The sequence below is a fragment of the Gorilla gorilla genome, chromosome 21 (assembly GCF_029281585.2).
Source record: "Gorilla gorilla gorilla isolate KB3781 chromosome 21, NHGRI_mGorGor1-v2.1_pri, whole genome shotgun sequence".
In the NCBI taxonomy this organism is placed as follows: Eukaryota; Metazoa; Chordata; class Mammalia; order Primates; family Hominidae; genus Gorilla; species Gorilla gorilla.
Genome location: NC_073245.2, coordinates 24,531,917 through 24,546,834, shown reverse-complemented (window position 1 = coordinate 24,546,834; position 14,918 = coordinate 24,531,917). Strand labels below are relative to the sequence as shown.

The 14,918-nt window shown below is 37.4% G+C and overlaps 1 protein-coding gene and 1 pseudogene across 5 annotated transcripts in view; one reads left to right on the top strand and one right to left on the bottom strand.

The window, feature by feature from the left end:
• The window catches only part of MACROD2 (mono-ADP ribosylhydrolase 2), a 2,087,937-nt gene that overhangs the window by 1,501,741 nt on the left and 571,278 nt on the right, over positions 1-14,918 (bottom strand). The gene's annotated exons all lie outside the window — the stretch shown is intronic.
• Positions 1,626-2,064, top strand: LOC101140508 (RING finger protein 11-like; annotated as a pseudogene).

The window sequence follows — 14,918 nt, the reverse complement described above, 5'->3', positions numbered from 1 at the left end:
ATGTGATTTAAAAGAAATCACATAAAAATTACTAAAATAATCATAACAATCAATTTTACAGCAAGGCAATAAACAATTAAAAATGCTTGATATAAAAATATTACTTATTTACATATAAAACAGGTGATAAGAACAGTTTACAAAACACATTAATAATTTTAATTTAAAAGAAAACTGGTATATACAGTACTTATTCTTAGGTCTACTTTTTTCTATTTCATTATTTTGTTAGGACAATATGATATTAACATTTAAAGGGGTCAAAGAACATATGAAGAAACTACCTTCTTAAGTAATTCCTCCTCTCCCCCCAAATATAGATTCTAGCCCAGCCTATAAACTCATTAGATACTTGATACCACCAATAAATTGAGTGTGGTTTGTTCTCTGATAATGTCTCAGATGAGAATGGTGTGCATGGCAGTCATTGCTGGTGCACTGCCCAGATCTCCATGACTTGGACCCTTCGGTGCTGTTGGTATGACTTCTAGAACATGTGTCTCTTTGCCTGAGGGCTCTCTCTGGCCACTAGAGTGGGCTTGCTTTGCCTGTAGGCATGGAGCGCCATAACTTCTGGGAAATTCATGTCCTCCAGTGCTCTCATCCTTCAGGTGGGATAGCTCCGAGGCACGTGCAGAGTTCCCCAGTAGAAACAACCCCAGTTGCTCCAGGTTAATTTGCTTGTCACCCTTTTTTTTAACCTCATTCATTCCCTTTTTTACTTCTCCCACTCCTCTGTTCATTTAATACTTCCAGGGATCACTTCCCAGTGAATTGCCAGCATTCTAATCTAAAAAAAAAAAAAACTAAGATAATGTATTTTATAGTGTTAGATTTATAAGATAAATGCAAAAGGTGAAAGTGATTGAAAAAAAAAGACATAGTAGAAATGCTTCACACCAGTATTCTGAATGTAAATCTGAGTTTATAATTGGCAGTTGGGATAGAGGGAAAACTATCATGGAGTAATCATTTACTCAAGAAACAGCAAATATTTTTCATACTCTGATTCTGAAAACGTGAAGAAGGCATAGCCCTTGCTCTGAAGAAATAAAAGTCTTATGAGAAAGTCAGATACAAAATGTGAAGGGGCCAAGTCTCCAAATATGGCCCCAATAATTCCTCCAATTTTTTACGCAAGCCCCTTTGTGACGTGGCTTTGCCTCTCCTCTTATCAAGAGGTGTAGTCTATTTTACCATCACTTTAATTCTGAGTTGGCCTTTTGATTTGCTTTGAGCAACCAAATGCAGTGGAAGTAATATCTGGGATTACTACTCTATCCCTCAGGAGGACTGGTACTTTCACTCCCCCATCTTGGAGCCCAGCATGGTGATGCCAAGTCCACACGAGACTGTAGGATGATTAGAGCCACACAGAGGAGACGCTGGAAAAAGAGAAGCCATTTTGGAAATTCCAGCCCCTCTTAAGTTCTCAGCTGAATGCAACTGTATGAGTGACCTCAGGTACACAATCAAGGAGGAGAATCTCCCAGCTGAGCCCAACCAAGCTACAGGATCATGGGAAGTAGTAAATTGTTTTAAGCCACCAAGTTTTGGAGTGGTTTGTTAAGCAATAACAGATAACTGATTCAACAAGCAATTACAGTGCAGTCTGATAATTCCACTCCTCGGATGACATCTCTCTGCTTCACGTGTCTCAGTCCCACCAGGCTAGCTCTGGCGAGGAGACAGCCAGATCAGGAGCCACTGCTGCCACATCAGGAAAAAGTTACAGTTTCGCTCTACCATCCAACACCTAGCCAGACTCGGTTTGCAGCTCAGTTGACTGAAGCAAAATACAACACCTCAAAGAATAAGCCTTATACAACATCTGCCTGAAGGGATTTATGACCCTGGAAGAGATAGATCAGATCAGAAAAAAAGATCTGGGAGTATGTGATCTGTATGATGGACTTTGTTTATGGGGACCTGATTCAGTTTCTGCCATGCATGCACATTTATCATGAGGATTATATAGATAACTGGTTGATGAGATCCTTCACGTGTCCCTCCTGCATGGAGCCAGTTGATGCAGCACTGCTTACATCCTATGAGATTAACTGAGCCAGGCTCTCTCATCTGACTTCAAGTGAACCACATTTTTGGTGGTTTTGATTGTTTGTCACTGAGCCCAAAGAGGCAGGGATTAGGAATTAAAATAATGCACAAAAGTTTCCAACAAATTTCTGGATGGCTGCAGATGCTGGGGGAAAAGTACGTGATATTTTAGAAACTTAGGGGGCAAAGTAGGATGATATTTTTATGTAAAGCCTGGACCCAACGTTTAAAAATATAATTGCATTTAGATATTGAAAAAAAAAGAGAAAATACAGATATTGGGTGAGCACCTACTATAAGCTAACACTGTGCAGGGACTAACCAAAGATACATAAAATGTAATTGCTGCCATAAACACACATTTTTGCTAGGAACAATGGCTATTATTTGTAATGATTAGAGGATACCCAAGTTATGTACAGTATAATTATGACCCTATGGAAAAGAAAAGTTGAGAGAATAAAAGATGGAAGTGTAGGCTAACTGAAGGAGTTTAGCTGAGATCAAAGGAAGGGAAAGTTGGGATCAAAAGAAGGAAAAGCCATCCAGGTAGGGGGAAGAGTTGAGTAAAAAGGCAGGAGGCTAAACAGGGATGACAATCAGGATCTGTCCAAGAGAAAAGTGGAAAATGTGGATAGCAAGATGTAGTCTCTATTTTCTCACTCTGCAATCCTAAAACATGTTCCCTAACAATATATGATGGCTATTGGCCCTTCTTTCCTTTGAACCAGTCAAAATATTAAGAGAACCACTTATGAACAGTAGCAAAATATCACCCATCTTCTAATTACTGTTGAAAAGCAGATTTGCAAAATATTTCTCCTGGAGGATTCTTTCTTCTATTTTGTGGCAAAGCACATACCAGTCAACCACATGCATATTGCTATAACTAGGTTATAGCTACTGCAACAGCTAGCCTTAATACTTAATGCTATCAATACAAAAAAAAACTTCTAGCAATTACTTCATATTTCCATTTGCAACAAATTTTTACTATATTTACATAGAGTTTCAACAGTTCCTAATATCTACAACGTGGATGGATAGCATCTTACACTTTGAAAATTAATAGGGAGACCTGATTCCCTGAACTTATTTAAACATAGTTATAGCTAATATATTATTACCTTAATAATTTGTTCCCATTCATCAAAATAAAAAATACAGTGCATTTATAAATTTAAATGAAACTCTGATTACAGTTTACATTTTCTCTTTTACACTACAAGCGGCCAGTCAATGCAATCCCATCTTTGTTAAGTGTCTAGAACATGGCTAAAATAATATATGTGCACATGTATACAGATATCTCTACACCCATATATGTAAATACTGGTTTATGGCTTGTATAGATTCTGAGATTTATTAAATAAGACACCTTCACTGCTTCCCAGAGATAATAGTTACCTGACATATACAATTCTAAATGAAATACCTTATCTCTCTCTTCCACACCTTCAAATTAATAGTGTTTTCCCAACACTGATTGCAATTTCTCAAAAGTGAACTTTAACAAACAAAGCATTTAGATGTTATGAAATGCACTATCTTAATGTTCATAAAAGTTATTGCTTACACCCGGCATGATTACTTAATTACTATGATTCAATTATCAACAAAACAAAATGCAGAAAGTAGATCTCACTTGCTTTCTTGCCCAGAAGCCACATTTCATAATTAAATTGGAAGATGGTAAAAAATCTCCTCAAACAATGCAAGGGACTGGTGGAGCTGTTCCTTCTGCTCATGACCTTTGGGTTACAGCTGAATCGGATCCTGTAGGCTGTAATGACTAGATCACCTGAGACCAAGGCTGCTAGCTAAACGCACACAGCTTTAGGAAGTGAGTTCAGAGGAATGAAAACTGGACTCCCAGATCCAAGGAGCAGCCAACAATACCCAAAACCCACCCAGGTACCAGACAGGATACCTGCAAAGAACTCTGTGCCCAATAAAATGATTCATTGGCCTGGGCAAGAATAATCTCAAACCTGTAGGGTAAATTGTGTGTATGAGTGGGCAGAGACCACAGTGTATTTTTTCCTAGACAGGCTTCTCCCTACATTTAATCAGCTACACTTACATTTCATCTCTCAGAGACAGAATATAGTGTTCCCATCATCATCATCATCTGGACAGATACTATTAGTGCTCCACCCTTATGCCCTCAGCTCTTACCATTTCAGGCAGGCCAAGCTGACTTCCAACTGTTAGCACTTGTATTTCATTGCCTGAAAGCTTCTCTGCCTGCCAAACACCACTCTGCCTATGCAAGTGGAAGGCTGTAAATGCCAAGGAATTAATACCCCCACAGAGTAGCCCTCAACTAATGACTGCCAGGAGTTGATGGATAAATACTCCAGCTCCCTTATCTCTAGTGGGAAATTCTGTACACTTGACTCTCAGAATGCCACAGCATCATTAAGCTCCAGTTGCCTTCCTTATTGGCTTTTTTCCTTCTCTGCCCTACTTTTTCACTCCCCTATCAGCGTTCCTTGAGATTACCTCTTACATAAACTACTTATAGGAGAATCTTTGTCTCAGGGTTTGATTCTCAAGAAACTCAAATGGAAATCATCATCATCATCATCATCATCATCATCATCATCATTGCAACAATAAGATTGCTCACTACTTACTGGGTTCCTACCATATGGACTTGAAACTTTTACTCATTATTCTATTAAAATTTTAATTCTCGCACATATAGCTATATTACCCATGCCTTATAGCCGAAAAAAGAGAGACATGGGAGATTTAAATAAGTTGCTGAGATCTAGATCACTGAATTAATAAGATTAGAAGACAGAATCTGTCTGATTTCAAACTCATTTTGCTCATTCTACCATACTATGCTGCCACCCATAAAAAGTAAAATTAAAATGATTTAAAAACAAAATTCACATGCTGAGCCCTACTCTATTTTCTAAAAAAAAAAAAAAGAAGGAATCATTTTTATTTCAGCTACTTAATAATAAATATCCAAGAATATATTTATCAACCTAACAATAGTTTCAAAAAGAGTCATCAGAAAGTGGATAGTATATCCACATGGAACATTCCTCCACTTAATGTTTGGCAGTGTCTGCTTTTTGCCACATTAGCCTTTTATAGGAGCAGGAGACTTCCTTTAGAGCAGGGATAATGTTTTATTTGTGTCCAGATTCCCAGGAAGAAGCCAGCCAAATAGACATTTAGTGAATATTAGTTGAATTGACTGACTTGGGGTCTACTGAATTGTAATGATATGGACAAGTTTGAGGGAAATTCTTTTTGATAAGACTTCATCTGGATGCAAAGGAGACTGACAGGAAAGAGAAATGTTAGAAAACGAGGAGAAATGAAATCCATGACCTTCCCTAAGTATTATCTATAGAGAGAAGGACTTGTGCTTCAAAGACATCTGATATTGTAATGTAAGTGGTGTTTTGATATAATACTATCTTAAAATTTTTGACTTAATGATATTTTCAACTTATGATTATCAGGATATAACCCTATTGCAAGTTGAGGAGCATCTGCATTTATAATTAAGTTACTTTTAATAGTTCTACAACCTCCTATTTATAACTGTAAAATAGAAGTTTCTAAATGTATGGAAGAAATAGTCCATGAGAGAAAAACAGAACTTTTCATTATATCAATATGCCAATTATTTTAAAAACTATGTACGATTAAAACATTAAAATCCTAAATGGCTTCACCTTAAAAAGGGTAGAGTAAAACAATAACCAGTTAAAATTAATTCATAACCTACATATAGGAGCTTAAAAGATGTAAAAGTTAAAGAGACCAGGGAATATTATTTGAGATAGAGTGGTTGTGTGAAAATATAGTTATAAATTGCATGCTGTGCCAACTAGTTATAAATTTCATGCTGTTCTGTTCTGTCCTGCCTGGGATTTGAATCATCACTTTGTCCAGTGTGTCCACTCTGTATACACTACCAGTCCATTAGTCACTTACATCATCAGATAGAAAAACATTATATATATAGGGTTTGGTGCTATCTGTGGTTTCTGGCATCCACTAGGGGTCTTGGAATGTATGCCTTGAGAATAAGGGGTGATCATTGTATAGGACAGAGGAAGAAAATGAGGTACAGAAGGGACAATTCTCTACAGAAAAATTTAAAAATCCCATAATTACATCTCCAAATCATAATTGGTTGTTTTAAAATAAAAGATTATTTTAAAATTAAACCTACAGCAGAATCTGAAAATTATAATAATTTACCATTTCATTAATTCATTATGTAAAATTGTACATTTAATTTAGAAAAAAACTTTCCAGAAAGCAGGAACAGTATGAAAATTGTCATATTTAATTGCAGATTATTTTACCCTATATCCTATTATAAAAATTTTCAATTATGCAGCAAAGTTGAAAGAACTGTAGAGTAAAATCCGATGTACCCACTACCTGGATTCTCCCATGACTATTCTATTGTGCTTCTTTTATCACATATCTATTAATCTAACCATCCTTCAATCCATTGTTTAATCCATCTGATTTTGGTACATTTCAAAGAGATTTTCAGACACAGAAAAATTCTCCTTAAATACTTTTGCATGCATATGATTAATTATAGTTCAATATTTGCTTCCACTTTATATTACATTTACATACAATGAAATGCACAAATGTTAAGTATTCATTCATTGAATTTTGATAAATATGTGTATTTGTGAACACCCAAACTCCTTCAGTACATAGAACATTAAGTTATGGATTATTTTGAGGAAAATAAAAACTTAGTATAAGCTCCCTTTTCTCTAATCCAAAATATTTAGAATGTTTAAAGCAAAACAAAGAACATAGTTTTTCCTTAACCTCAACAAATATTTTCAACTCCATTTCAGTAAATAAATAAAGAACAGCACATGAAGTGATGCCTATGGATTAGCTTGATTTAGAGCAGGGATATCACACCAAACATTGACAGTGCCATATTGGCAAAATATACATAGGAGTGCGGTGAGGGAAGACAAAAGGGTGTGATGGCGACTGTGGTCAACACACCCACATTCAGCTCCAGCTAACCGATGCCATGCAGGCATAGGTATCTCGCGTCAGCAGACGTTCAGGCTATTCAAGAAAGGCTGGGAATCCAGATATTTATGTGCAATATACTGAATTTCTCAAATGTTAACAATGAAATTATACATTTTAAAAACATTATGTGGTTTATTAAAATTGGGCCTATAAGTCTCCCAGATTACATTCTGTAGTTTTGAGTTTCATGCCATTTGATGACTTGTGGTTCCCCTGTAGTATTATGATGATCAGATCATATTCTGAGTCAACAGATGAGTCTTAGAATCATATTATTTAAAGGATCTATTAATCAATATTTTTAAGACATTTAAGACTTGAGCAGTTAGATATACCAGATATACCATATGCTATTATAACAGATAAACATAAAAACCAAAAGTAAACAGTAATACGTCTCTTTCTCCTCAGGAAACATAACCACACAAAATGAATCTGATAATACCGGCGGTTTTATAGACACCATTCCCTCTCAAGCACATCATTTTGTTCACATATCCATGCATTCATTATATAGTGTGTGTGTGTGTGTGTGTGTGTGTGTGTGTGTGTGTGATGTGTGATGTGTGTACATGTGCTAGGCACTGTCCTAGGTCTGAAGATACAACAGTAAGTTAAAGAAAAAACCCAGTTTTATAGAGTTTAGTTCAGGGAAGATAGAAAATAAGTTCATAATATGCCTTGTAATTATAAGTAATAGGAGAAAAGTAAAGCATGGTATGGGTGGGAGGTTTATATGAGATGGTCGGAGAAGACTTCCCCGACAAGATGGACTCTGAAGGGAGATAAGAGGAAGAAACAGAGAGGGAGCACTAAAAATATCCTGGGGACGAGAGATCCATGCAGACAGAACTTGCCAGACCAAATGGGAAGACCTTAAATGCACCTCTAAAAAGTATGTCACCAAATGCAAATTAATATATGTGTGCTCCCCTTTCAGAGTACCTATTGTCACATAAAGTCTATACAAATTGAAAGAACAAACACAATATTTTGGATTTAAGGATATGAAACCACCCTAGCAAGGCTTTATTACAAGCTTATTATTCAGAGGAATCAATTCTGTAATTAAGATGCAATATGATTTACAAAATTTACAAATTTTGATGTATTCTTTTTGCAGAATGCATTCACCACATAAAGATATTCCCTACCAACAGAATTCATAAGCACTAGATATTGCCAGGTGAAGTAAGATGGGGCTAATTATGGACAGTTGGCAGACCATTTTCATACAGAAAAATGGAATCTATATGAAGAATGAGAACATGAGCTCATTATAAAGTCTTCAGAGATTATGCCTGATTTTTCTTTCCTTGAGCCTCTCCTAATGTAGAGCACGGTTATAAAAGTTAAAGAATCTCTCTGTTGCCAGCCCCTCTAAGGGTGCTGATAGCAGGTGGTGCTAATGTACCTTGACATAGGATTTTCTTGCTCAGAAGCTCAAAATAGGTAAAAGGGATTATGGCAACATCTTCACCTGACCCAGCAACATCCCTGTCTTTTGTCACCCATCATGCCAGATTCAGAAAAGTTGATCTAACATTTCAATCAGAGACTGGCAGGATTTGCCTTTTTATACCTGTCAAGATTGAAGGTAATTGTGCTCCCAGGGCCATTCCACTTGAAGGAAATATATGGAAATTAGAAATATACCACATTCTGAAAGAAACTGCCAGTTTCTGAGCACCTTTGTGAACTCTCTTTTTCTGTTTAATATAAAAATAGAAGGGGAAGGGCAGGGGAAGGGTTAGGTTGGAAGCACACAGTGAAATATGTCTGACTGCCTGCAAAGTCACCACATTGAAGCTGCTACTGCTTCTTGCCTTGACATAAACACTTCATAGTCTCCAATTATATTAATTGCTCATGTGGTAAAAAACCATCTGGGGAAGTAAACGTAACTGAGGTCACAGACATGATAAACTTGGAAACATCCTGAATGCAAACAAGGGCAACATAAAGATGTTATCCCATCATTTTTGGTTTTAGGGTTTTATTTTTAATAAATTGGGACTCTTTTTAAAACGATGGCTATGTTATTAATTAAGGACACTGCCATAATGTCTTTAAAAATGTATGTGAATATATTTACAATATTACTGGTAACTGAAACTAAACCACAATTCTCTGTGAGTTATGAGACTATTAGGACCTTTAAAAGAAGGGCAAAGCGGTCTCAAAACGTAAAAGAGCCCAACATGTTCACATGTGAAACAGATTTGCTTAGCATCCAGGAACGGGCCACAGCTGCCATTACATCTAATGCTTTCCTCCCAATCTACCTCTCTACTAACCAGTGGAAAAAAATATGATTCACATCCTTATCAGAATTTGTTACCTCTGTATTTGTGTACAAAGCAAGACCTAAGTTCTCAATTTCTCTGAAGAAAACAAAGTAAATTGTCTATACATTAGCAGCATTATCTTTGAGTTATCAGTGCTTATCAAAAATAGAGGATTTATGGCACATACGTTGAATGCATCTTTTTAATTTTTTAAAAAGTTATTCCCTAGGGAAACTTAGAAGTAACTACTGTGTTTCAGGAAGCATTTTTATAAAATATCTTAGTGGCATGAGTGCTGATATATTTACCTGTGCAGAAATGAGCCCCATCATTAATAGCTGGTTTTCAGGGCCTTCATATTGTCCCCCTTCCCTAAATGGTCAAATCCAATCCTTTTCACACAGGTCCTTCCCTCACTCCCCCAACACTCTCCCTTCTTCTACCACCACCTCCCGGCTCCATCTCCCACTGGAAAAGCAGGAGTCAAGGGAGGATGGCCAGAAGAAGGTATTTCTAAAATTCTGTGTATGATTATTGAAACTTGGTCAGAAAAGCTAAAAGAGGTGTCAACTTGTGTATGTGGGAACAACTGCTTCAGGAAACAACTGCTACGCCTTTTTCTTCCCCTAAATAAAAGAAAAAAATGAGATTTTGAGGAGAAAAATGATTTTAGCTCAAAATATTGTACACAATTGAGATAATTTTGAACAGAGTCACATAAGCTGGACAGAGAAAGGTCTTGATTTCTACTGTTGCCAAATTTTGTCTAAGATAAAGTATCTACATTTTTAATCCATTGTTCATTCATTCACTCATTTCCTTACTCAGCAGTTAGCCAGTCATATGTGAAATGTTTACTGAATGCTCATTATGTGCCAGGAAGTTCTAGGCACTAGGGACACACCAGCGAAACAGAACACACAAAGTCCTGACTCTCTTGGAGCTTACATTTGGAGACTGGGTTGTGGGGAGCACGGAGAGAGATAATAAACATGTAGGCTCGAAAATAAATGAGGTACTTTTTCAGAATGGGATACATGCTATACAGAAAACAGAAGAGGGTAATAAGATGCCTAGAGTAAGAGAGGGGGGCGGTCAGCAGAAGCCTGTCTGAGGAGGCAGCATCTGAGCTGACATCTGAAGGATAACAAGAGGACAGTGAGATGACAATGTACGAAGGAGTGAGTGGGACATAGTCATGTCCTGAGGTGGGTATCAGTTCCTTATGCACCTGGAATAGAAAGAAGGCCGGTGTGGTTAGTGCTGAGAGAGTCATGCATAGAGAGGTGGGAGGTGAAGACTAGAAGACAGGCAAGAGCAGGCTCATAGTAGCTGAGCAAATTGTGGATTTTGCTCTAAGTGCAGTAGGACTCATTAGAGAGTGTTAGGCAGGGGTGTATTGTGATCTGATTTCTGCATTTTAAATATCATTTCAGATGATGCATGGAGAATGGACTGAAGAGAGGAAGTGTAACAGAGGGAAGGCTTGTGACAATAAGTTGCCATCTCTCCTCCATTGCTCCAGCCTTTGATTCACAAGCCTTCTGGCATGAGGACCAGGGATTTTCTAGTCCTGCCCTGGGGCCAAGAGCTGGGTTTAGCCCTGAGAAAAGGGTGCATTGGTTTCAGTGTACAAGAGACTCTAGACAGCTTACTCAGGTCATATGCTCCACCCGCTCCCAAGGTTGAGACCTTGGACAGGTAATCGTTCTCTACCTCAGTTTCTTTTCATGTTTTAAAATGGGATCATTATATTATAGTATCCCCTTCATGGGATTGTTCTGATTATTTATACAGAACAGTGCTAAAATAATGGTGGGAACATGGTAAGCACTCGAGAAAAGATAGCAAATAGCACTACCACTACAATTGCTATTAGGTCAATTAAGCAGATGGTATTTTGAGATCCACGTTTGAGAAGAGGCAAAGAAGGTGAAAATAGAGATCTAGTAAGGAGCTGCACTGGATTTCTGAGAGGTTCCTGTTTCCTTCCTGCCATCTGTATCCTGAGGAAGACTGTCCAAAATGGGAAAAGTATGAGAATTGTCTACCTTCAGACTATGCTGGAAAATGAGCAGGATGAACCACTGGTGCCATTTCCAACTTTTCCTTTTGGTCATTTAGTCATTTTGAGACAAGTAGATGAGCTGGAGAAAACAGAAGTAGACATTCTATACATTAATAGAGCCCTGAAGCTCCTTTTCAATAGAAACCGCATGGAACTTACATTGGTGATGCCCTGCTTCACGTCCTCTTAGCCCACCTCTGAGTTCACCTGAAGCTATCTGGTTCCTATACACACCAACAGCTCCCCAACTTAAAGCACTTGTGTCTTTCTGCCTCTCCACCTGCTCAGTCCATGTTTAGGGCAGGCTGAAAGTGCCAGAGATTAAACGCCCCCAAGAGAAAACACCAACAATGAAGAATGGGGTAAGTGAATAAATACTCAACTTCCCTGTCCCTAGTTGTAGACAATTCTGAGGCTATTTTATACAAGATCTATAGCAGGACTTAGTCCTAGTTACCCTTATCCTTAATCTGCTCATTAAAGTCCTTTTTTTAAAGCTGCCTCACTCTCCCTCATTCTTGTTTCCTGGAACTACCTATCAAATAAACTATCATATCTGAGTCACTGTGTCAGGTTTTGCTTTTGGAAGAATCCTAACTAGGACACCATATAATGCTTTCAAACAACATAGATCTCATATGAGCTTTCTTCCCCAGTGAAGTAACATTTTCCAACCACTATCCCAGTGATCAATCCCAGGGTAGAATGAGAGTGAACAGAAAACAGAAGGAAGGGGGTTGGAGGGAGTAGGGAAAGCTCTAGGCTAATATCATGGCCAGGAAGCCACCCTGACCCTTTCTGACTAAATCTACAGTCACAAAGACAGGCACTTGCATAATAAAGATGCATTAAATGTCTGTGGCATTAATTATTATCTGACTCGGAATTTTGACAGAATTCAGTTAAAAACTGAACATGTTGAGACAGGCACTGGCATGAAGCCCCAACCTAGTCAGATGTACATCTTAATTTACTGCAGATGGGCACCAAGTCATTTTGCCAATTTGGATGTTCCCAGTAAGATTTCACAAATAGATCTGTTCTCCAACAATATCTGCCTTCAATCAAAAGTGAAACAAATATAAAAAATGTGACTTAATGTATACATGCACACATAAATGCACACACACACATACACACCAATGTTACCCCTTGGGTTTCAGCCCAGTTAGGTTAGATTTTGTTCAAAGATAAAAATAACCTCTTATTATCATTTTGCTCCTAAAGATTCCTTGCATTTAACCATGTTAATACTTATTTATAAAGACGAACTGTCCTCAAAGGGAATAAAATAAATAATTGCCAACTATTTCACATATGTTCTCTACACCTCCAACTCTCATATATTATTCTTTATTCTTCCTCAAGTATAATATAAAACTAAGCTCATTTCTGTTCTATTCAGGCTATGGATTTTCCTTCATTTTTCTGTACCCAGTAAACTCCTCCACTTGAGACATAAAAGTTCAAAGTGTTGGCTAGTCGAAATTCCACTTATGTTAATGGAGAATGCATTTTTAAAGAATAATTGTCAAAGATAATTATTTTATATTAAATGGCGATCACTGGAAGTCAACGTTGTGCATATATATATACACATATATGTTGTTGGGTATCATGGGAAAGTTCTTTGTGACAACTCTTTGAAACTGTAGGTAATTTCTCCCAATGACAAATAGTTCAAATGATTTTACTTCTAAGAGCTGTCATGCCCCAGCTCCTTTATTTTTTATTTTTTTTGTCAAACCATGATACATTTCCCTCCTATAACCAACAGGCCTGTTTCCATTAGATCAAAACTATTTTATAGATTCTAATAAGTAAACAATTCTCCATAAACAAAGTGAATTACATTAGTACTAACTTTAATACTTGAATCTAAAAATATATACTTGAAGAACTAGTGAAATCTTCTACAAATTCAATTCTAGAATACCTTCTCAGGATATAATATGATCAGGTTAGTTCTCATGCTTAAGCCTGTTGGTACAAGTCACTTCAGTGCCGCCTGACCATCTAATCCAAGGAAAGTGAAGGAAAGTGAGGGTCCTGGTAAAATCACAGCAGCTAAGGGAGGATACTGGGAGGCCTTAATGCATAATTAATTCTGCCCTGTTACTTCTTCTTCACTATACACTCAAGACTTTAACAGTTAATCAACCACAGCTTCCTAGCTACCTAACCAACACAGTGCCCACTCAAGTCCTTGGCAAGACTTCAAGGAGAAAAGGATAACTCTTGTTTTTTTTTCGTGTGTTTTTTTTTTGAGACGGAGTTTCGCTCTTGTTGCCCAGGCTGGAGTACAATGGCGCCATCTCGGCTCACTGCAACCTCTGCCTCCTGGGTTCAAGCAATTCTCCTGCCTCAGCCTTCGGAGTAGCTGGGATTACAAGTGCCCGCCACTACGCCCAGCTAATTTTTTGTATTTTTAGTAGAGATGGGGTTTCACCATGTTGGCCAGGCTGGTCTTGAACTCCTGATCTCAGGTGATCCGCCCGCCTCAGCCTCCCAAAGTGCTGGGATTACAGGCATGAGCCACCGCGCCCAGCCAAGATAACGCCTATAAAGATGCCTAACTAATTCAAAAATACAATCTTAAACTCTAAAGGAATCTTGGCAGTTCCTTCAATCCTCTAAACCAAGTAGTAGTACTCAGATAAAATCATTCATTTTCTGCATAAATATTTCTAACTAGAAAGTACTCATCAGCTCCCAATAGACAGAGTCATTCTATCGTTTTTTATGCTTGGATCATTATCAAGCTTATTCTGGTAATAAGTCAAAACCTCTCTCCTTGCCTCTTTCATCTATTGTCCCTAATTCTGTCTCCAAGGACAACAATATATTTCATAGTTCTCTTTAGTAACTGTCTTTTATTTTTCTGTTCGAAAACTATTCTTCCCCTACTCCCCATCAATTAATGTTAAGCCCCTTGAAAATGAAGAAATTATTTTAAAACTATTTTTAGACTCTGAGGATCTGATCCAAAGCAGATGCTCAATAAATGTACATTGAAATGCTAAACATAAAGCAATTTCCATTCCCTTCTAACATACATCTGTATTTGAAGACACTCTTGATCAACGAGATTATTCATTGATCCCAATTATACGTAACATACACTATTAAGTAGAAAAAAATTCTTTTCTATATTTAAGGCAATTTTTATACCAATGGAGGAAAACAGAAGCATGGATAAAAGTAAGAACATAATACATATTTATATTTGAACGTCAGCATATCCTCCTTTCTTAAAGTTCACCACATCTGAAACAAAACTTGAGTCAAAGAATAAAAATCCAAACACAAGAAGACCCAGAAAGGTGACCCAGTTCTCCAACTGGTCTCTACCTTTAGTTCCTCTTTGTTCACCACTCACACTGAGGAAAATGAAATTACCCTTCCAGATAAAGCAATGCTCGAATCTGATGGTGTGGCCCTTTCTGTGT